This window comes from Ischnura elegans, chromosome 11 (genome assembly GCF_921293095.1).
Source record: "Ischnura elegans chromosome 11, ioIscEleg1.1, whole genome shotgun sequence".
NCBI lineage: Eukaryota > Metazoa > Arthropoda > Insecta > Odonata > Coenagrionidae > Ischnura > Ischnura elegans.
Genome location: NC_060256.1, coordinates 21,217,010 through 21,241,776, shown reverse-complemented (window position 1 = coordinate 21,241,776; position 24,767 = coordinate 21,217,010). Strand labels below are relative to the sequence as shown.

Below are 24,767 nucleotides of genomic sequence, written 5' to 3'. Positions count from 1 at the left end.
GGCAAACATTTGCAAAGGTTTTAGTGTTAAGCCGGTGACTCATCATTTTTAACTTCGCAGGACAGTTTATTCACACAAGGTAAGACACGTCAATATAATTAAATGCTTTCAGGAAACATAATTATACCGTGGAGAATATAAAATTTAGATTTCTGCTGGGAATCTTAATATTAGTAACATGTACATCCTTACTCCCTTGTGAGTGAATTTGATTTCTCACATCATTAGAGAAACGCTGAAGGTATCTAAGACTTTGAAGACACGCTTTGCATACATGAAGAACAAATTACAGTTTCCTAGGTCCACTCCGAGCAGAACATGGTTTTGTTGAGATGAGACGCTCCATATAAAAGTAATCGTCCTCCTTTCTTTTACAGTTTTTCGGTAAGTTTCACTCATCATATCACCACCGATGATGACGCATAAAAATAAATCTACAATTCGTGGAAGAGTCGAAAATGAACTGTTGAGTGTGGCTCATTTTTTTTACTTTTCTCGGATTCTTGATTTAAAATTTTTAGAATGTGATATGGGGAATGCTGAAAATATCATGTCGGTGTTTCAATATTTAGAGATCGCTTAAGAGCATTTAATAGAATAAAAATTCATTTTCTTTAACACTATAACCGCTGAACTTTCCAACCCCACCAAAACTGCGGCATGGTACTTTTTTGTCCCATTGACAAAATACGGTGAATTCTGAATTCGGTGAAAAAAACTCAGGTTCTACAACATACGGTGATCCTGTCATGTTTAAGTATAATTGACGGTTCTTTTGTGGTTTGTGTGAACAAAACACGTGTTTACGTAATATTATAAAACGTTTTATTAAGTATAACTAGGAATACAGTAAACTTATGCTGCAAGGCGAAGCGGGTTGGTTGCAAGCTCAGACCTGCAGACGCGCCGGGTAGAGGTGACGCGGCCGGCGCTGCGTGAGTAGGCGGTGAGTAGGACAAAAAAACTGAAATTGTATGTTTTCCCCATATGGGACAAGAAAGTCCCATCCCGCGGTTCTAGGTAAATCGTCGTTTTTCTCGCGAACCAAACATCGTACAATATTTTCGATATAACCTTTCGAAAGAGCATAAAAAATAAGTGAAAGTCAGTAAATTTCAAAGGGATCAAACCTCTAGTACATGAATGGCAAACATTTGCAAAGGGAAATGAGACAAGAAAGTCCCGTCCGCGGTTCTAGTTTTAATAGGCCAAGGTACGTCTTTTCTAGGATTAGAATTAAAAGTTTCACTTCTTAATCATCATCATTAGTCAGCAATACTATTAGGTGCGCAACTAAGTTCCCGCTGTTTGTCAATAGATGGCTCTAGCAGTGATTGCAGATTTTGACTTATCGGAAACGTCATGAACTTAGACATTTGGTAAACAAACCGCTTCACGACAATGGTGAGTTTGTGTTGACGTCAAATGCTTATTGTTGCGTGAAAATGTCCGAGTTATTGCCAAGTAACTGCCATTTGCAGGAAGAGTTGATTTTCTTCTTTAATTCGAATGAAACGGCGGTCGAAGCGCATCGAGAGCTCCAAAAAATTTCGAAGATGCTGCTATAAGTTAAACAACGTGCCGTGATTGGTTCCGTCGCTTCAAAGACAGTCATTTCGACGTTGATGACCGTCCGCGTGAAGGAAGACCAAAAACCACTGAAATGGAGGCATTTCTCCATGAAGATCCATGCTAAACTAAAGAAAAGCTTTCTTTAGCATTAGGAGTTACTCGCATAGCCATTTCCAAGCGGAAATAAGGAAATAAAAACTTTGTAAGGTTCACTGTTATTTAATTATGGACACGACCCGGGTTTCGTAACTTGGTTACATCGGCAGGTGACTGATCTTGCATGCATCTTATATTTATACACACAGTACACAAATATGACAGTGAGGACATCTATCGGAAAAGAAAAGGACTGGTTGAGAGGGCGGGGGTGAGGGTTAAGCACGGAATGGAATGGGGGGAGGGGGGGGGGGTTGTGTACAATTTGTGTACTTTGTGTATAAATATGAGATGCATGCAAGATCAGTCACCTGACGATGTAACCAAGTTACGAAACCCGGGTCTTACCCATAATTAAATAACAGTGAACCTTACAAAGTTTTTATTTCTATTTACAACTAGCTGACCCGACAGACTTCGTCCTGTCAAAAAAATTTGTAATGTGGCAGTGTTTTGTTCCTACCTTTTTTATATTCTTTGCAAAAATTATCCTGAACAGAACCGTCACCCCGGTAATAATTCGGTGTGAATTAAAAATAATTAAATAAAACACTATAAGCATTTAAAAGTAAGTAATTTTAATCATGTAAATCATAATTATTAACAAAAATAAAATCAGTTCTATTTTCATTGTAGTGCTTTGTGATAAACGATGTTTTTTGTTTGATTACCTGGCGCATAGACAAACAAATCTGATGGTTTTCCAATACGGGAACAGGCAACATACAATTGACCATGTGAGAAACATGGGTTTTCCAAATTAATACCACAAACACTTAATGATTGCCCCTGGGACTTGTTTATGGTCATAGCAAAAGCAAGCCGCACTGGAAACTGTAGTCGTTTAAACTCAAATGGCACATCAGTCGGAATCATTGGGATGCGCGGTATGAGAACATCTTCTCCTTTATACTTTCCTTTCAATATAGTTGCTTCTATCACGTTGTTTAGTAGTTTTTTTTTATCGCTAACCGTGTGCCGTTGCAAAGGCGCGGTTGGTTGATATTTCGCAACATTATAATTACCGATCCAACCTTTAATTGAAGATTGTGAGGTGGCAATCCTGGCATATCCAGCGAGTTTAAAAATTCCGGTGGATAGTTAACTACATCGTCTTGGTTAGTTGCCGAATCAACTGATTTATATATCCTCGATTCGCCTGTAATTTGTTCTTGAATTTTGAAATTTAATTCATTTACATCAATGTTTTTGGCTTCCAATATAGCTCGTTCGCTTAACCAATCATGGTTTCTGTAATTTTGAGCAACATCTGGAAATACCTTCTGAATGACTTCTTCTTTTGATTGAGTTAAATGACAAAAACTTTGAGGAAAGTTAATGCATCCAGTCAACATGTCAATAGGAAAATTGCCATTACCAATGTCAATGAGTTGTTTAGAGAATATGTTTCCAGATTGGTCATTTTGCAACTCAACACGCATATTCTTGCTTAAATGAAGTACTTTGACATATTTCCACAAATTGGATGACTTTAGACATGCCTTGAGTTCATCAGCTGGCGTTGATCGTGGAATCACTGGCAATGTTTGACGAAAATCTCCTGCTAATAAAATCATTGCACCACAAAATCGGTTCTGATTAATCCGTAGATCTTTTAAGGTTCTGTCTAAAGCCTCCAAAAATTTTTTATGTGCCATCGTGCATTCATCCCAAATGATCAATTGACATTGCTGCAAAACCTTTGCCATTGCAGAGTTCTTCGAAATGTTGCAGGTTGGAGTTTCATTGCTTTGCATATTTAATGGAAATTTTAGTGCTGAATGGGCTGTTCGACCACCTTCAAGCAAAGTTGCTGCGATTCCCGACGAAGCGAGTGCAAGTGCAATTTTATTTTGTGGATTCAATGGTATTAATTTCACTTTACCATTTGCGCAACACAATCCATTGGCTTCGTTTTTGTATTTTAATGCTTTACAATGTGAGCAAACCGAGTTCATAGAACCAATAACAACACATTGGTAGTTACTGTAGTCAATTGACACATCGTAACTGAAAGCAGCTCGATTCAAATTTGCGCGATTATTACTTGAAAGTCGTGCTCGCGCTTCACGTGTTTGTGATATCCTAATTCTTTCATGTTCATTTCGGTCGTCACGTTCTTGTGCAGTACGATTAGATCGGTAATTAGCTTGGTTTGTAGCATTTCGTGTTCTTCTACTTAAATTGCCTCGTCTTATAGGAGGCATTATTAAAATATTGTGTCACATGCAATAACTTTTTTTCATAGGTAGATAACAAAACACTGCAAACAAAACAAAAGCACACTCAGTAGAGTATAACAGAAAATCCAAGAAAAACAACACCGGCAAAGGCGGCAAATCGACATTGACAGTTGTTTTTTTAATTTGTTTTTTTTTTTAAATCTGATATGACTTGAAGTCAAATCCTTTAAAGCCATACCAATGTTTTTTTTTTGTCGCCTGCCGAAAGTAAAACAAAAGAAATAATATCGCGAATCCAACCAAGTTGTTATTATTATATTTTGTGACTATTCAATTTGGTCGGGTCCGCGATCACTTTTTTTTAGTTTCGGAACGCGACATTAAATCCTCCAACGACGTATTCTGTGCTCCAACGCACACACGCACACTGTTTTGATAGATATGATTGAATTTGAACTTTGTATAGCGGTAAGAAAGTGCAAATTTACTTTTTGACGTTAGGAACACACCTACATTTCTTAGATAACAGTGAGTTCTTGTAATTTAATATGAACTTTATATAATAATAGCAATAAAGCTCAAATTGATTCTACGTTTTAGTTAGAAAACGTTTGTATGTGAAAAAGAAAAGGGCTGTTTTTAGGGTTTTCCCGGCAATTATTCGATTTTTTCTCGCCGTAAGAACCATCCTTGGACTTCAACGAACATTTTAAAAAAAGAATTGGCCAAATTGGTCCAGGCGTTGTTGAGTTATGCGCTTACCAACACATTTTGCGATTCATTTTTATATATAAGATATGGAGAGGTTTCACAAAGTAAAGCCTGAAGTTATTAGTTACATTTCCAAGCGGTTGCATGCGATAGGAATGGTTCAAAAGTAAGGAACTTGGGTATCTTATGATTTAAAGCCAAGGGACGTTGAGCGACGTTTTATCACCTGTGAAAAACAGCTCCATCGTCAAAAATAGAAATGTTTTATTCATTGCATCATGAATAGTGATGAAAAATGGATTTATTACAGAAACTTAAAAGAGAAGAAAGTCTTCGGTACTGCGTGGTCATAGCTCTATGTCGTCGGCTCGGCTGATATTCTCGCTGCGAAGGTTATGGTGTGTTTAGTGGCACGAGCTCGGTATTATTTACTATGAACTGTCGAAACCAAACAAAACCATTACTGGGGAACGATATGGACTCCAATTGATGCGATTGAGCTGAGTACCGTGCGAAAAACGGCCACAATACGAGCAGAGGCACGACAAAGTGATTCTATAGCATGACAACGCCCGACCTGATTTTGCCAAACCCATTAAAACCTACCTGGAAACACTCGATTGAGAAGTCCTAACCCACCTGCTATATTCATTAGATATTGCACCGACCGATTATCACTTGTTTGGTTTGATAGCTCCCCGATTGGTAGGCACCCCGGTTAATAGTACATTTTAAAAGGCAGTGATCAAAAATCCGGGAAGAATTAAGAAATAAGCCGCACTGCAATGGACAGCACAGAAAAAAGTAGTCAACCGCAAGTTCCAGACATCTAGGAACAAAGATTCCAATCTCCGCTAACAGGAATGGGGTACAAAATTTCGATGACATTTCGATGGCATGGAACATGGCAACTAACCGATCGTGACGAAGTTGACCAGGGGAGGGAGGGACAGCAATCGATTTGATGAATAGTTATCCGTCAAAATTGGAACCAATACAAAACGAAAACCTGCCAATTACCAAAGGAGTGTGGCTACGTGGTGGAGAGATATAGTGTGTCCCATTGAGATAACACGGTGAAAACATTTTTCCAGGGGAAACTGGTTTGAAAAGGCTTTTGTACACGAGGAATGAATTCGAAAATGTTAATGAAGATAAAAGATATCAAATATGTCACCGTTAAACATGCTACGTGGAAAAAACATCTCTGTATAACAAGATTTCGAAGAATAGCATTCCATTGAGAGGCAAAAGCGAGGCAAACCATGAAGCGACAATTTCATTACTTCTAATTCATACTAAATTTCTCATACAGCAACATATAACCGAGAATGTAAGCTTCTTTCAGTATAAAACATTCATCTAAACGTTTGAAAGTTAATCCGCAGCATTAATAACTAGATAACACTATTATTTTTTATTTATCCCTAGTCTATAGGTATTGCAAAGTAAGGGAGTTGACTAAATTAAAAATTCATCGGCACAATTTCCAAAAAGTGAGCCCGGCCTTAAGAAGATTTTTCTTTCCGTATGTAGCTACTGCCTTTGAATGAGTAGAGTTAATGGTTTTTTCCACCAAAAAGCTATTTGAACACGCCTAGCAGAATCCCTGTAATCACTAATTACATTTGCGTTCATTTCGTATTCCTCTACAGTGCATTTATGTAATTATTCACATAAATTAATCAAAGAACCTCAATCACGATTAGCTTTCATGAAAGACCGCTGACTATAGTTTTGTCGCTCATAGCGCCATTGGAATCGCAAGATCAAGAAAGCCAAGGAAAGTTTTTTACTTGCGAGAATTTAAAATGTTTAAGACAGTTCCTGAACCCGCCGGCAGTGAAATCAATCATATTATTCGAAAAAAGCATAAATTCTCCCATAATTCACCGTCAAATGCAAGGCGATTAACGCGAATTTTCTACGAGTGATGGAAAAGTGAATAACGGGTAAATATTTAAACATAAGAAAAGAAAGAATGTTCAAGATGAAGGTAGGACTAGTCGGCCTTCGACTGTCAATCATGATCTCCCAAAGAGTGTCTTTGACAGATCTCGTGGGGCAGAGATTTTACGATGACAAAGCATTCTGAGGATTTTAATGAAATTTAAAAATCCACTATCGCAAAATCACTATCAGAAATTTAGAACAACAATATTTGATACGTTTTAAATATTAATTCATTTCCTGAAGCCTCGTGTATTGTATTAAAAAGAGGGACAATTCTCACCTCGTTGAGGGGTGACTTTGGGTCTTAGGGTAAAACCTTCAATTAGTGTCACGAATGGAAAACTAGTAAGTAAAATAACGCTATTTTTTGGTCAATGAGATATTCATGGAGTATTAAGTCGTGGTAAAATAGCTAAAAGTTAAATACTTTTAAATTGAGTATATAAAAATCAAATTTTTTATGACAACAATAATAATAATAACACAGGCAATAGTCGCGTCTGTTATCACGTAGGGTGGCGACCTGTTCAGTGTCAGTTTCCATTTTAAGAGACGGCTGCAAATATGCCTGGCAGCGGCATAATTCAGCCCCAGCAGCAACCCAACACCTACGCTGTCTGACACCAATTCAAAATGCTCAGATTCCTCTTTTACTGAGGCTGGCCGAAAGAATGCACGCATGAATTGGAAAAAATACTTCAACTTCCTCATCATACGCGCGTACCACCAAATCCGGGAACATAGGACAGATATTTATAGCGCCAATTGTCATCTCTGCTACTGGTATCATTTCAAAACAAATACAAAATAGTTTTGTCATATTTATTTTAAATTCAAATACATGCATCAAACTAAAAAGCTAACATAATTTCAACTAGCCATTTCACGAGAATATTTCTCCACTAAACTGAACAGTAAAATAGTTATTTTGGTCGGAACCCGCGCTCTTTACAAAAAAAACTTCGGCAAACGGAGCGAATAAATAAAGATTCCGGTTATTGAGATGCCAAAATAATTAAAAATCATATTGTCTTTATAACGGCTTACGGCTTTATATGAATGTTTCATTCATATTAACAATTTCCTCAAATTTTATTTTTATCATAATAGGCATTGAAAGGAATTACATTTTATTTAGATAAAGATTTCTATTAAATAAAAACAGCGTTGGGCGAAAGGCAGAACTCGAATACATTTGATAGATTGGACCGTTTGGTGAAAACGACGAACACAATGGCAAAAGCATCACGATTCCCAGAGAATCTCTGACGAAACAATCCGCATGAGGTATTATTCCAGCTTATTACTAGTCCCAATCCACTTCTTCAGTGAGCGCGTTAATTTTTTCTTCATAAGAAACACATTCTTTGGGGATTAATAAAATTTATACTTCTGGCCTTTCGTAGCTTGTTTCAGGAGAAAGATGTTTTAATAATTTCAGAAGCTTTTGAGCTATTCATTCCCAGTGGCTGTTTGACACGCTGGCGTTACCGACGTTTATCCAACGAATCCTTTGTACTGAGTGAAGGGGAAATATTCAACTGTGGACGGGGGAGAAAAATCCATTATTTCAGCCATTGTAACACTCATTAGTTCTCCGATTCCAAACTCGTTCCGTAAGACGTTATTAAATAAAAATAAAAATTCGCGGAGGAAAGAAAAGCTCCCTGCGCGAATTGCTATATCATGATACTGCGAAAAGAAAAGGCCCTTGATTCAGAAAACCGGAAACCTTTGTCCCATGCAATTTTCTTACAACTCTCGGGGGTTCTTTTTATTTCTTTATTTTTTCAGGAACGTTCTAGCTCAGATTGCGAAGTTAGTGCCCTTATTTAACATCATTCTTGGAAATCCAAGAGCAAGGGCTAATCGAATTTCAAGCTCCCTTTGATGCATTATACTCAAACAAAATAGAAAGAGTCATAATCAAATTTTTAACGGGATTCTTAATCCCTCGTTTCTCACAGAAGGCCAATCCATTCGTAAAAAAAACTGGAGCAATTCTCAATCACTTTTTGGTAAAAATAGTATTTTGGCGTATGAAAAAAAACTTTCGTAAAGTGCACGTAATTTCATGCACGGATTTTCAGATAAATAAAAATTCCGATGGCGCACATGCTTGAATTACGAGAAATAAATGAGTTAAAAAGATTTGCCAAAATTAAATTGCATGGACCGTGTTCCTAAATGTCACTCAAGTCTTGACTGCTACTCAAACTCGACTTATAGGCCATGTTGGTTTAACGAGGACTCACTCGAGTTATAAATGAGTTGCAACTAAAATTGCGTAATCATTTTCAAATATGCCCCCGCCGCTGTTTTTCATATTTTATTTAACGAAATATCTCTCGTGTGTATACTTCCACGTGTGATACTGAACTACAGAAATGGTATGTTTTCAACTCATGAATGGATGGCGATATATGATGGAACTATGAAACAGGAAACATAATCACAGATACACTAATATTGTATGTTCCATATATTTTTTAATGTTCTGGCTTAGGTTTCGACAATATACACCATATCATTCTCCATGAGGTAAAATTATCAATTAAAGAATAAAATACGATATTAGTCAGTCTGAGATTATGCAGACTGTCCCACAGGTCAAGCGTGATTTTTTACCTCTAATTTTAGTGCCCTTTGTAAGGCCCTTGTAGTGCCCTTATTTTAGTAACTTTGCATCGAGCAATATTCATGAAATTGGCACACTTCCCAGGCGAGACGGAAGCGTTGAGGAAGTGTTGGGGAAGTGTCGGACGGAGTGTTCGGGAAGTGGCGGGCGAGTGTTGAGGTAGCGTTGAGGAAGTGTCGCGGAAGTGTCCGGGAAGCAGATTATGGCCCACTTGGAACGCTTCCGGAAGCGTTTCGGAAGTGTTCAGGAAGTGTCCATCCGACACCTGACGCTGCCACATTGCAAAAAAAGATTTCCATATGGAAAAATAAAATTTTAATTGTAAATCATGGTAATAATAATGAACAGCAGGTTTTTTCTTAATGGAAGGTAAAAATTTATGAAAAAAAATGCCTCGCTCAAGAATCGAACCTAAGACCTACGGGTACGAGTCGGGCTTGGTAACCACCTGTCTACCGCTCTCGGATAGTGACATGGTAATTCTAAGGCATTATAACAACTGCGACCCTCGCTGGCGGGGGTGGGACTTAGGAAATCTACGGCGGTACGACCATCCTCTTCACTACCATGGATTGCACTGTGTAAAGCCGTAGCTGTTTTTAGTGTACTACCGAGATAACATTTAAAATGCTCCTTAATATCCCACACAGCACTCAACCGCTATTTCCACTCCCGCAATACTTCATCGATGCTCCCGTTTCACGTGGGTTGTTTGCGAATTCTCTCAAATGCAACTTCAACTGTTATTTACCCTTTCAATCATACTTTATTAATTACAAATTAGCAATCCTTTGAGGAAGTCCGTTTCAACCCGAGAGTGGCGAGGAAGCGTCCGCGAAACCGAAGTGTCGAGAGCCGGGAAGTGTTGAGGAAGTGTTCGGGAAGCGTTTCATCCCGGGAGTTGCGAGGAAGCGTCCACGAAGCCGAAGTTTCGGGAGACGGGAAGTGTTGAGGAAGCGTCCGGGAAGTGTTTCAACCACGAAGTGGCGAGGAAGCGTTCGGCAAGTGAAGGGCCGACAGTCAGGTAGTGTTGAGGAAGTGTTCGGGAAGCTGCCGGGAAGCGTCCACATACCGTTAAACGCTTCCTGAACACTCCCGCAACACTTCCCGGACACTTCCGCGAACGCTTCCGTTTCGACTGGGTTGTGGGGAAAAATCCTAAGTTTTGTTTAGTGCAAGCAAAATTTTACAATTTTGATCTTTTTACCTCACAATATGGGTCCAAACCAAAAATTTGAATTTGCCTTATGGGGTTTCGATGTTTAAAAAAATCGATAGGGAAAAAAGTCTGAATTTCATTGACAAAGATGTTAATTCTTAGATTTTCGGACACGAAAAAAGCGAAAATAAAAATTTTATTTACGAAAATTCAACCGTTGACCCATTAAGGTCACCGTCAAGGCCATAAGGGTGGCAAAAAGAAGAGGATACCAACAAAGGTGTCGATCCAAGGATTTTAAAGGGTTCCCAATTCAATGGTATTGTCGCAATACCCGTATTATTCACTATTTGACCTCCAAGGTTAATACGGAGGTCAAAGGTCACAGAGTTAAATGACCGGCCATCATGACAACCAACGTGTCGAATCATAGGTTTTAAAGGGTGCCAAAGTCGGTTTTTCAGTTCATAGGTCCGTATTGCTGATTTTTTACCTTGTATTTGTTTTACCTTGATTGTATTGTTTGTTGTATTTCATTGTATGTTTTAATGACAAGGATGCCATAAGTGCAAAAATTAACATAATTATATTATGTTGTATATTTTACGAAGGAACTTTTACACAATTGTTCTTCCTCAATTGAGCCGAGTCGAATTCAGGTCCTCAAATACGAGATCTGGCTCAAACGTAACTTTTGAGCGACTTATGTGAACGACTGAGTTGGAGAGAGGAATCAGGTGATGAAAGACGGCCCTGTTGCATATCTACGCATGAAGGCCCTGAAAAAAGCATATCGGCGAAAATGTCTGCGGTTTAAAAAAAATATTTCGCTGCGTCGGGAAGCAAAAAATTCAAATATTCAAGTAATGTCAGGAGATTCATGAGATAATTAAAAGAAATTCAAATTTCAAAATTTTCCACAGGGCTTGCAAACGTCTGATTATTTTAGTGCAACTGCTTTTTACTGATTTGCTTCGGATTGTAGGAAGGCAATCAAGAAAATTATGCGGGTTGAATTAACGAAAATCGCAGCTAATATCATAGCTAATATTATCCATACATCATTATTACCCAGTAAAATTTATTATCTCTTACCGATGGATTTTTGTAGGATATAAATCAATCCATAGATAAAATCGAAAAGAAATATGCAGTAAAAAGGGATCGTACGGCTTCAAACTGAATCTAATCGTGAGACTAAATCAGCATATGTAATGTCCATACTTACTGATCAAATAAATGCTCCTTACTTTTTTTGCCTTCAGGATATACGTTTAGTGCGTTGCACGGCATTAAAACATCGGTCTATCACGAAAACCGATTACAAATGGATTCAGAAATTCGAGATATGAACAAGAAGGATAAAGTTGAAAGAGAGATGGACAGAGGAGAAAATTAACAATGAAACGATTAAATGGTGGGTTGAGAGACATGACTGCCTTCAATCAGACAAAGGAATTGAATGGAACCTATTCAAAGAAAAGAAGATACTGACATCCCCGATATGAGAAGAAAACATAGCAGGTATGATAGAATATAGGAAATGGAAAAATTATTAGTTTCAAATAAATGCTCAGCTCGTTCAAAAAAAACTGAGCACCCGAAAATGTACTCTTACAACGACGCATTCTGTAAAAAAGCGTGACAGAGGTTAAAAATCTTTACACGTGAAAATGTTTACCACTGTTAAAGCCAAGTTAGCGTAATATCTAGAGCATTCTTTGTTTTAAAATCTTAAAGAATTTAAAGTCACTGAAATAATTACAATAACGAAACACATCCTTGGCTTGCCATTATAGCAGCCACAATCTGGTCATCGTTTGCACTTATTATTGCCGACTTCTCAGCTGCTTCCTTAGCCCTCTTGGTCTTCAGGTAGCCAAAAATTAGCGCAAATGACCTCATATTCGCCCTTTTCTCTTGTTCCGTCTGAACGGAAACAAGTAAAAACGAATCGACTCGCCGCTCGAATTGAATGCAATGCTCCATGTGTTCGACTACTATTTAAGCCTTTAGACTGTGTGACCGAAGTTTTTTCTTAATCTAAGTTCTCTGAATTCCAATACCAATTTTTATTTCGCCTACACTTGATTGACTACCCTGACCGGTATGAACATTGAAATTACATGAGACATGAAGGTCTAATGACGAAAATTGTCCAAGAGTAAGAGGAATGAAAGAACTGTATAGGAAGGAATCATTTATGATATATGAGATGAAGATAAAAGTAGTTGAAGAATGTTAAAGATGAAAAGGTCAGCTGATTAAAGTAAATGTGAAAAGCTGATGGAGGAATTGAACGGAAATCTCAGTTATACAAATCCACGATTTATTGAATTATTACGATAATGATCTAAAACGACATAGAATCATTATTTAAGTATTTAACTGGCAAAGGTATGTTTACATGCAGCACTTTGCAGTTTACCCCGGCCATTACAACATCCCAACTTTGAGTTCTCTCTTCAATTCACGGTAAGGCCCATCCTCTTACACCCTACCTCAAAAACCCAGTTCACACAAAATTCTCCCCTCTAGCACTATTTCCAACATCCCCATCAGCTTTAAAATATTCTCTACTTAAAGTTACGGCTAACTCATGCTCCAGACAACGCTCACCAGACATTATAAAACCGTCTCTTTGAAAATCAGTTCTCCAAGAAGGTTTTCACGGATTTTTTTAGAAGGGCAAATTTAAAAAATGTCCGCACTAAACTCTGCGTCGTTTACGTTAATACATCCGGCCAAATATGCACAACTTTTTAGTCAATGAAATTACCCCTCTATGGAACGTCTAACTAACTTCTGCAATTTCACTTGTTCTTTTCTAGGCTTATTTGATGATCTGTAATATTCAATCCAAGGAGGATCGAAGTAATTTGTTCTTGTTTCAACATTGATCCGTTTTCTAAAGTATCTTTTTTGTGGTTAATTTCCTCCTCCACTTCCTCCAGATGCAGGGATTTCTATTCAAAATCTACTTTCTGGGAAGTGTTTGGAACATTTATTAGGGGTAAAAAAATCTATGGCTTACCCATAGCTATATTTAATCGTTGATTTGGCCAGACTTAACGAAAACGAAGAGATCTCCCAACGAAATAGTTTTGTGCCATAAATAGACAGAATTAAGGGATTTAGGCACCACATAACAGCAAGAGCGGGCAGTTCTTGAGAGGAAATGATGAAAATGTATCCAAATTACTACTTTGAGAAAACCTAGGAATCAGTGTGCATCGAAACCATTTTCCTCAAAAATAGGTGGTCAGGTTTCCGTTCTAGACGGATGCACTTGCATTCACCATTGTGTTTTAACAATAAACAAAGTAACCTGTAGCTTTATTAACGATGCACAGTTGCCGTATTTTGAGATACTAGTGAGGTAGAGGACCATGAATTAGCTCTTTAAGCTCATTAGAGTTATCAATATACACAAGGCTACTTAACACGCTGCATGATGGCTGCCAAGCCCTGGTCCAGAGGAGGAGGGGCCGGATTGTGGCCTCATCTGGGCCAGGTAAAAGAAATAAATCAAATATAAAATACAAATACAAGCGAAAAAGTCTTATGACTGGTACGAAGGAAATTGAGGGCATGCCAGTTTACAAATCAAAGACTTTCAAGGAACTTTCCTCTCCGATTCTGCGCAAATTTGATGGGATGGTAATTTACCATAAATTATGAAGAAGTATAAAATTTACCGTATCCTCGTGACCTGATATTTGAGCAATTAGCTTCCCAAATTCAGCCCTTTTTAGGTGAGGGGCCCCTCACTTTGGGGCCAGGCCCTGGTTAAGGACCAAGTTTATACTCACGAAAGAGATTGCGATGCGCTGTATGCTCCAAGGCCCAAATTACAGTTGTTTTCGTAAGTTTCGTGGTGTACATTATACGTAAGTCTCTCTGAAATTTCTATCACTTTAATAAAAACGGGAGTATTCAATGCATTTTCCGGCCGACCATGGAGATGGACATATGCTGTTAGGTAAAGAATGGACACTCACGGAAATTTATGCGAGCCTTATTGTCGCCGTCACCAATAGCACCCGCTGGGATCGGCTTGTCTCTAGTTAATCGTCTATCCTTATGGTATGGTATTTGGAGGAGGAAACCGACATATAGTCTTTTGAGCAATGAGGGGAGGGAGTTGGAAAGAAGGAGAGAAAATCAGTGTCGGCATTAGCCTGCGATTGAATTTTTTTAATTCTTCCCATCTGCTACAAGCTCGCATACAATGTGTACATAATGCCAGTGAAATTTTTCAATGAGGAAATATTTTCCTCTACCGGGGACCTTACTGTATCTATCTATATATATAAAAGAAAGTCGAAAATCGTGTTAGTTAGAACACTTATAACTCGAGAACGGCTGCACCGATTTCAATGAGATTTGGTTCTTTGGATTCGTCTCAGGCGGGGTTAACATATAGGCCATTAAAAAAAGGATAATTTCACACAAAAAATTCATCTCTTTCCTATGGACATGCTTTTAGGAGTTATAGTAACACAACAATTGATAAGTCGGTCAAAACTACAAATTAAATACTTTGTTTTGTTTTTACCACTTTAATAACTGAATTTAGTAACAATATAACATTTTAATTACTAAATATATTCAAAATATTAATTAAATTGAAATTACATTTTTAAAATTTAATTCGAGCTGATTGTAAGCCCAGCCGTAGCCCAGCTCGAGTTGACACTTCACTACCGTGTTTGTAAACAAATCTCCAAGCAATTGTTGACAAACGGTAATGTCCGTGTTCCGAATCAAAGATGGTTGATTTAGCGAGCAAGAACGAAGATGTGGATGACTAAAACGAGGTAAATTCAAATAGTTCGTACTCTGCATGGATTCGAATCTTTTAAATGTGTAACAAACGAAGACGAAATCACCAACTATCTATCTGAATATTTTAAGTCCTTGGACGTACCTGGCTTACCAAGGCACGATTTACAGAAAAATGTAGTTTCTGTGCTCATGATCTTTCGAAGCCTAAACCAACCATAACTATCCAACGGAACGAGTGTGATCATTAAAAAATTGGTGATGAATGTGATTCACGCAACTTTACTCAAAGGAAAATTCAAAGGTTAGGAAGTCCTCATTCCGTAGATTCCATGATCTCAACTCATATGCCCTTTTGAGCTTAAACGTATCCAATTTCAAATTCGTTATGCATTCGTGATAACGATTAAAAAATCGCATGGTCATTCTTTCAATTTTTGTGTTGTTTGTGATCATGTGCTAATGAAAACCCATGATTTTCTCATGGTCAATTTAGCGTGCTATGTTCACGAGTCGATAAACCATCCTCTGTTTTTCTTCCTTCGCTTCAAGTGCGTAGCTAGGATAGGGGGTTTTGGGCGCAGCTAATACCACGGGTCTGTAGGGTATAGAAAACTCGCTAAGGTAAGCGGGAAGTGTGGGGGCACTTCTCCCAGACATTTTTTAAGATAAATGGTTCAAAATAGTGGGTTTTGTGGCTGTGTGAATAGTTAAATATGTTTTGTTTGTTAGTCATCCGTCCCCCTAATATTAATAACAAAATCTTTCATAAAAAAATTCTCTAAGCTCTTGGGAGGGGGGGGTTTATCCCCCAAAGCCTCCCCTCGCTGCGTCACTGCTTTGCTACGCTATATTTATTTAGCTTCATCCGCTTCATCTTGCGCCTGATACAAAACAAAAACTGTTGTTTATCAGAAGGTGCTTGACATTAAACCCGAATGTGTAGGGCTCACCGTGGTGCGTTTACGCATGCAGTACGTTTACGCAGTGCATTTTTTCCAAATAGAGATACTAAAAATGGCGCGCCTTAAGTCATTTAATGCGAATGCTGCTTCATAGGGGCTTTTCTTGCACGATTTTGAGCATCAGTCAAGCGTTGGTCTGGGGTTGTGTCAACCTGCCCTCTGAAAGGGCCAAGTGTATGCAACAGACTTGGACCTAAAAACATTTTTTTTACATCTAATAACGCAAATAGCCAACAACTGAATGCGTATATTTTTTATTTCATAAACTGCTTTATTAAACCACAATGCCCAAAATTTCTTAAGCCAAAACGTAAGAAAATTTGTTGAAAAAAACCCGCGTAAACGTGCTCCGATCCACCATATGTAGATTCAATAAAGAAAATGTCTTTCTGACAAGCAATTTTGGTACTCATTTACGTAGTTTTATTGAATTTGTATCCTTATTTTATTATAATAAATTAAACATGATTAAAAACGATACAGCCGCTCTTGATTTATAAATGGTGTAAGTAAACTGTAAGTTCATTGATTGTTAGGCGGTACGAAGTTCGCCGGGTCAGCTAGTATATTATAAAGCCCACTTTCGACCACCCACTCACTCATACAAATGTTCGGGGTGAACGGGATGAGATACGACAAAAAGTCTTATAACGAACCCCTCTAAAATTGTTTGAAACCTCAGGAAAAATTGTGAAAACACTAAATTTCCCATTTCTCTTTATTCATTTAAATTTGAGTATGGGGATTAGTTCGAAAAATGGCCGCCAAAATCCAATGGCGGCGCGGCGATCATTGGAAGGAAGATACAATCAAATAATCATAGCAAAATATTTGTTTACGCAAACAAAAGGAGCACAGTGGGAAAAGAATATAGAGGAATCGTAATTTTGTTTGAGGATTTGCTTATAACGCGCAGACGGCTGGTGTCCTAACATCCCCTGCCACACGCCGGCTTGCTGTGAAGTATGTAGATGTAGCTCTTCGATTTTACTGAAAACTTCCGATATATATCGCATCAAAAATCACCTCGGCGGCGTACCCTTTCCCTTACTGCGAGCCAGAGCCAGGATCTGGGGACATTAGCTGATTCCCAGGCATCCCTGAAGAGAAGGGATTACAACTTCGTCCAACAGAAATGAGCCCGACTCAAGAGCAGGAGGATGGGGGGAGGCTCTCGTGAGGCACGAGTCAAGATTCCAGGGCCCCATTCGACGATAAAGAGATTAGAAACTTGCGCAAGGGGAGGGTCGAATGGGGCCGTGAGGGGAATCCTAAAGGGACGCGACAGTGTACGATGGAAATTACCCAGACGGCAACGCGGCCCCCAGCGCAATGAGCGGAAATGGATTCTGGGTATTCATTCGGGCGGCATGGAGGAGAGGGAGGGATTATTTAATTTTTTTTCTTGTTCAAAAACGGAACTTCATTGCATAAACGAAATTAACTTCCGTTTCCTTCAACTTCCGTATCCTCGAGTTGGAAGGATGGGCACGGCATCCTACACGGGGGTGTCTTGATCTTATCTCGGGCGAAAAATAACCCGCGCGCTATGTCACATGGAATTCCGAGTGGAAAATTGATAAAGAGAGAGGTTTGTGATGTTTTGGTATTCTGCGCGTGTCGAAGGTACGACGACAAATGAATGCCGGTGATCGAATTTGTCCATTTCTCCAATGAAGTAATGTAACCTACTCGGGGACTGGATATTCTAGAATAATACCTCCTTATATTTATACCTACCTTGAGTACCCTTCGAGACTCTACGTGGATAAAAATATAGATGAAAACAAGCGAGCGAGACCAAGCGAGACCTGAGGGAGTGATCTCCCTCTGTTAACACTCGCAAAATATGACTAATATCGGTCAATGTCTGCTCCCACTAATCCTGTCACCCTTAACAGTGTTACAACTTTTTTAGCAAAAATTGTAAAATTTAGAAACCCAAATCTCCGCGAGTCACCTACTAGAGCAGTTTTATCCTCTTTATCCGTCCCTAGTATCTCCCTTCTCCGACTTCAATCAGACATCAAATTCATTTATAATACCCTTAACTCCCTCTTCGATATTCCTGACATTGTTTCCTACCTCAACATTAGAGTACCTTCCCGCCACACCCGATCTACCTCTTTACTCCACATTCCTACACCAAGGCTATCTGTAATTAAGCGCTCACTTTTCCATAGACTTTCCTTTTTAATAAATTCTCTCCCCGGTGATATTGATCCGTTTGCTCTGACACTTAAAAATTTCACTCATCGCGCATTAACACATTTATCGCGTAAATGACTAGAAAGCCGGATAAATGTTTGTTGTTTTCTTTTTTATTCTACTTAAATTTGTGATGAATAATTATTATTTAATTATGTAAGATTTGTTGTTATAAGTGCACTTTAAATTGGCAGTCTTACTGTATGTGTACATCTTTATTAAAATAAAATAAAATAAAATACTAGGGTGGTTTCCTATTATTTATTTAATTGCCAAAATCGAAATATTATTACTCCTGGAGTGCGAATTTCACTGTTTATCGCGATTAAACGAAAAGTGAAAAATTTCAACCGCGCGAAAACGCGATGCGAGCGCCGCTACGATGCAGGCTGCTGGCAGGTAGCAGAGTACCCTGCTAGTAGATAGTGCTTGGCTTAAATAAGGATTATTAATACATTATCAAACGTACGAAACTTTCCGAAGTTAGGTATTTTTAATGTGTGATTATTATGAGATGTTTCCCTGAGCTCTGTGCCTCATGCATGCATTGGTAATCTCAGACGATGTAAAACTCCAATCTATTCGTATAGAAACTAGGTCCCTGTGACGTCACGTGTAGCGGAATCGCATTTGCGCCAATCTGGCCTTTTTCAAATGCGGTTAAAATTGACCATTGCCATTCGTCTCCACTGGGCTTTCTAAAACCAAATAATTTGTATATTATGAATATAATAATGGTGGGTAACGAATCGCAATCAATGCTTTTCGTTTTCTTTGATGAAGGAAACTACCCTATTCACGTAATCGTTCCAACCAAACTGGATTGAAAGAAAAATCCAATGGCGGATTGTGTACAGCTCCTAGTTCAGCAATCGGCATACACTATGAAATGGCGCTCACGTGGACTCACTCACTGGTAGAAAACTAATTACATTGGCATGCTATAATATTCAATATTTGATAAGATTTCGTGCAGGGGACAATCAGCGGCAATCACATAAAAATAATGGCCCTAAATTAGAATACTTTTGTGTCCATTCGTGAGTTCTCAAGATAAAAAGCTTTTAAAGGCTCGGAATCAATTTAAATTTATCAGATAACAGGGCCATTTTATGACTCACTGTTCCAAAAATCTAAATAAATGTGAGGGAACTATGAGTCTCAGGTGAAAAACACTTTAAGATAATATACGTCCGTCCGTATATGTAGTATAATGTAAACCGTAAATAGGATAAAGATCAGGTGTAATATGCCATTTAAATTTTCTTCGAGGACATTAAACAAGGTATTGCAAACATATCTTTGTCCAGCTCGAAGAAGTGATGGAAAAAGAAATTAATCGACAACTGAGAATGAATTTGCAAAAAAAATGACTTCAGAAAAGAATCCCGCGAAAGATACGTACATAGGTAGCTATCGTAGAATGTTTTAAACCACTAGTAGATATTCTCCAATATGTGGAACTAAATATTGAAATGCTGTGTATTTATCTTTGGAACATATTTTCAATGAAAAATTGTAACTTTTTTTTTAAACTTAAATTGTTCTTGTTGTTGGAGGACGAGAGAAGAATTGAGGCGTTGGAAATGTGGGTGTGGACAAGAATGGAGAATGTGAAGTGGACGGAGAGGGTGAGGAACGACGAAGTGCTGGACATGGTGGGTGAGGAAAGACAGCTTATAGACGATATACGGAGGAGACAGAAGTTATGGATGGAGGGAGTACTTAGCGGGGAGGGGATGTTGAAAACGGTGTTAGAGGGTAGAATGTAAGTGAAACGAGGGAGAGGAAGGAAGAGAATAGGATTTTTAGATACGATGAAAGATGGTGGGCTTCCTAGTTGATAAAATGTTCCTTGTAAACTACCTTAGCCGATATAAAACTGAGACAAAGACACATTAATCTCTACGATTCATGGATTTTAATTCATTTGGTAATTACTACATAATCTACGACAGTTATTCCTAATTGTTTGTTTTTTCATCACTGTGCAGTAAATAGGATCTTTAGATAGAATGAAAGAGAAAAGGCCTAAAAATAAAATTGTTGGAACTCCATGAAGGGAGGAGAGAATACTAGAATTCTTCTTAAATGCACCATGGAAACGTACATCGTATCGACAGAATAATTAGATAGTAAAAAACCAAATGTGGTGGCCAGTAAACGCCCAAGTTGCGCATCTTTAGTCAAAATAACATAGTGTATACCAGGAATTAAGGAGTAGAGAATTCGCAAGTCCTTATTTGCACGCGGGCGTAATCCTAATTTCGGGAGAAAAATATAATTAAAAATAATTAAGCGAGTGGCGGAAAAACCTCGGCTTAAATCTCCCCTCTCCACCCTCTTTTTATATTTTCCTGTGTCATGGGAGACAAAATCTCCCGTAGAGCCTGATCCAGGACTCGGAGGAGAGACACGGCGTTCGTATCAGAGGCCGAAAAAGGCCTCGTCGTTGTCCCGGCTAGGATGAGCTGTCCAATTTGGAAGCAGCGCGCTAATTTGTTATACGGCGGACAATTTTTTAACACACGACATTTTATTTTTTTTCAACTCGGATGCAAACGCTAGGGCCCGAACCACAGACGTAATGGTCGCCTTCGCAATGGAAGGATTGGCTCACTAGCGACAAAAGGGAGGCGCCGGAGGAAAAGGGAAATAATAAAAAAAGGAGGAAATCAAAGCGTCACTCACATTTTAAAGCGCTCGGGGAGCACCCATCGTGTCCCAGGCGACCATGGACCACGGCCGTCGCTGTCGGGAATTGGCCTGCGGGAAGAAAAAAAAGGAGAGAATGCATTCATATGTAAACGCAAGCACATGCGGCTGGTACAAGTAATTACATCTTGAAGGGAAAGTAACGAGAGGTGCAATACTCGAGGAAAGAAAGAGGCCCAAAATATTATGTATACCTCCACAGATATACTTAAAAGCGTACTTGGAGTTGGTATGAATAATTCAACCATCCAGCCAACTCACCAACTTTTTTAAAGTTAGGAATTCAAAGAACACTTTGCAAATGCTGTGACGCGTTTTTGGGGCAACCAAGATAGTAATTGCAGAATTTAAAGTATTAATATGTTACAAATTCAAAGCGCAGTATGATAGTAGCATATTCCATCATATTTGCCTCACTCAGCAGCATTCTATAGACATTATAATTGAAGATATTATTTATGCTCTTACATTAATCTATTTTTTCATTCCCGTAAGACATACACGAATAATTGATTTTGGAGTTCGATTCGAATAAAAAAGTAGGAAAAGTTTGACTGAAGCATATATAAAATTCATATGAAATTTATATTCACGACGTTTTTCTGGATGAAACTAACATAGGAGTTAAACACCATTGATTATAATTGTGGAGTATTTATCAATACGTGCTTTCTTCGGTACTCAAGTGAGCTTCGATTAAATACAACCACAGAATCCCAAAAATGTTAATGGAAAAACACTAAAATTACTTCAGAAACAGTAGAATACGCTCCACGGATAAGTAAATACGATGGAACTTAACAAGAGAGCTCTAGGACACATCTCGGAATGATTCCCCGGATTTTGTTGGGACATAATAGTCACTTGTATACGACGGAGGATAATGGCGACCATAGCACCGTTGACGGAGATCCAAGCGAGAGGCAAAGAGAGAATAGTAGAGAGAAGTTTGGGAAAGCAGCGGGAAGACCTTCCACCCCAATGGTTCCGAATCGTCGACGACGAAGAGTAGGAACCTCTTTTAGTTCGAACGAGCCCGCTGAGTGGAGCCGTAGTCGCTTTAAGTAGGCGAAGTGAGGGGTTGAGGGGGGGGGGGGGAGAAATTTGCCGAGCAGTTTCTTTTACATTCGCGGAAAAGCAACTCTACTCTAGCGGGCGCGTGACCACGTCTTCTTGCCGACCCGAGCGTGTAACTCGCATTGGTGAAGCCACCAAGCAAAGAAGGTGCGCGAAAGAATGTCTATTCTGAAGAAGAGAAAAAAAAGAAGTCTCGAGCGAGAGACGAAAATAATCGTGGCGAAGTACCCGTGACCTATGTTACGAGTCGCGGTTTTCTTATTTCACTTTTTTGCATTATTATTATTATTATTCTCTTTTTGCCTCTCTCTTAAGGATTGTTATCCACTACCGACTCCATCCACTTCTCTCGCAAGCAAAGCGCGCACGCCACGAGCGAATATATCCAGGTCAGGTGCCTTTGCTCTCTCCTCATCCTCTCGCGTAGAAATGAACCCGACTACAGCACACCTTTTCCCCTCCTTTTTTTTACTGCGGAAATACAGAAACTACAGAAATGTAGAGAGAGAGAGAGAGAGAGAAAGGGAGATCTTTTGTTGTTCACTCAAAGAGTGATTAAATTACCGACATCTCCTCCAAGTGTTTCGTAGCCGTGGAGGACAAAGGAGTGATGCGGTCTAATTGCCCATTGTTGCTTCTCCACACATCGCCCCACCCCTCGACCCCCATCCAGGGCATGCCCCACGGTGCTCCTTAACCCTAAAGGGACTCAAGTACTGCAAACTGCCCCGTGTATTGCTGTGCGGCTAAGGAAACCCTGAACCGGTTCTTGGTTACGTCAAAAAAAAAAAAACAATTGGTATCACCAGTGCATCGGTTTAATATACCGATCCGGTTTTTCCCCACCAAACCTTTTTTTAATTATAACATATAAATACTAATCTATTTCACAGAGATTTATTCAAAATATCCTCAAACTTTTCCAACATTCCCGTGTCATTATCAAGAAAAGATACCAAGAGGAACTTTTTTCTCTTTTTTCCTCCAAAACTTTTTTTTTTAAATTACAAATAAAAATTAATGGGGTTAATGACATCAATATATTCCTGCTAGAATTCTTCCTAAATTTCATTGTAATGTTACCAACGGTTCGCATTTTACTTCAAGGTATGTTGCAGGTAAACTTTTATGGTGCAAAATGCTCACGCTATGTTGCTAAAGGGTTTTTCAAATGTACCTATTGAACTGTTTGGGAAAAAACCGTTGCACAGGTTCGAACCAATGCACAGGTTTTAAAAGTAATAATAATCATTAAATCCAGCATAAATGTAAAGAGAATTATACACATGCAAGTAATTTCTCCCTCTGGGTGCCTCTTCTTCACGCGCAAACGAAATATTTGCGGTGCGTAGCCAATGGCAACCAAGGTAGTTAGGGAAACTCAATTTCCTCGAGGAGCTGAAGTGGCGCAAAAGAACTAGGCCCTAAAACTTTTGAAAATGACCGTACATCGTATGTTATGAAATATTTTTTTTATATTTTTACAAAACATCAACTAAGTTAATGAGCCAAAAAGACCGTAAAACCAATGGAGTCAACGAGTACATACTTTTAAATATAATTAGACCTTAACGATATTTCACAATTTCTTCTTTTGAATTACTATTCAAGCCTGATTCACACATTCTATTTTCACGCACAAGTCCAGTGGCCACTTCAGCTATGCTTTTCAACTATGGGGAAAATTATTGCTCAAGCCATAATTTTTTATATCTCATTGCCATTTGAGGCGACCTATTCGTTTCCTACGCTCGTAACTGGCGTCGCCACAATATGCGTTTGGTTTCGGACGCTGACTGAGCGCTGTATTTCACGTAGTACTTACGTGGTCAGTGAAGGTAAGGGCGACGAGCTATCATTGCTGGGATGCTTAAAAATGATGACATCATCATTTGATCTGTCATTGGCGCTATCCCTGACATTGTGGGTGAAGAAAGATCGCGTAGTTAATTGTGAAGTTACGAACGAAATTTATCACGCATCATTAAGGCTTATTTACGGAATAGGATTGATTTCATTAGTCCATTAATAAGCCAAAATCTCTCCCATCGATCGGCATTTATGAATGCACTTTACACGGGCTTTCCACCGGGTAAGAATTCCTGTATATTTCTCACTCGTTAAATGGCAAAGAAAATCACATTCTAGATATTAGACCATGTCTTAAATTTCCGTGTTACAATTCGGTTATAAATGATTTTAAAACTGAAAACACTTTTGGTGATAGATGATGACCTCAGTCTAGATAGGCCACAGTGAGTAACCTAGCTAGTCAATGGTGATACATTTTTCTGCAAGTCTGAATTAGCTTTTCACAATTTACAATATATAGTAATAATTCATCTTTTGCTGCGTAAGCACAACCTTTGACGAAAACTGAGAATAAAATAATTAGATAAATTTGAAGACAAATATTTAAAAATATACATAATATGACACACGTTTGAAATAAAGTCACACGAGCATTATAAATAATGTAAAGGAACTTCTTCTTGCCCTGGGGTGGGCACACAAAAAAACTTAGACTTCTCACTTGAGAAAGATGGTCTGCGTCCCATCGAAAATTTGTAAAAACAACCTTTCCCCGTAAGTTCCTCACTTTTATTTTATTTTTCGTTTTTCTGTCAATTTCTATATAATATGAC

At 38.6% G+C, this 24,767-nt stretch overlaps 1 protein-coding gene across 1 annotated transcript in view; it reads right to left on the bottom strand.

Annotated features, from left to right (window-relative positions):
• LOC124168443 (leucine-rich repeat and immunoglobulin-like domain containing-NOGO receptor-interacting protein 4) overlaps nucleotides 1-24,767 on the bottom strand; it is a 939,647-nt gene that overhangs the window by 412,407 nt on the left and 502,473 nt on the right. Inside the window, exon 6 of the mRNA XM_046546685.1 lies at nucleotides 21,022-21,096. The gene's annotated coding sequence lies outside the window, so the exon portion shown is untranslated. The remainder of the gene's footprint in view (nucleotides 1-21,021; nucleotides 21,097-24,767) is intronic.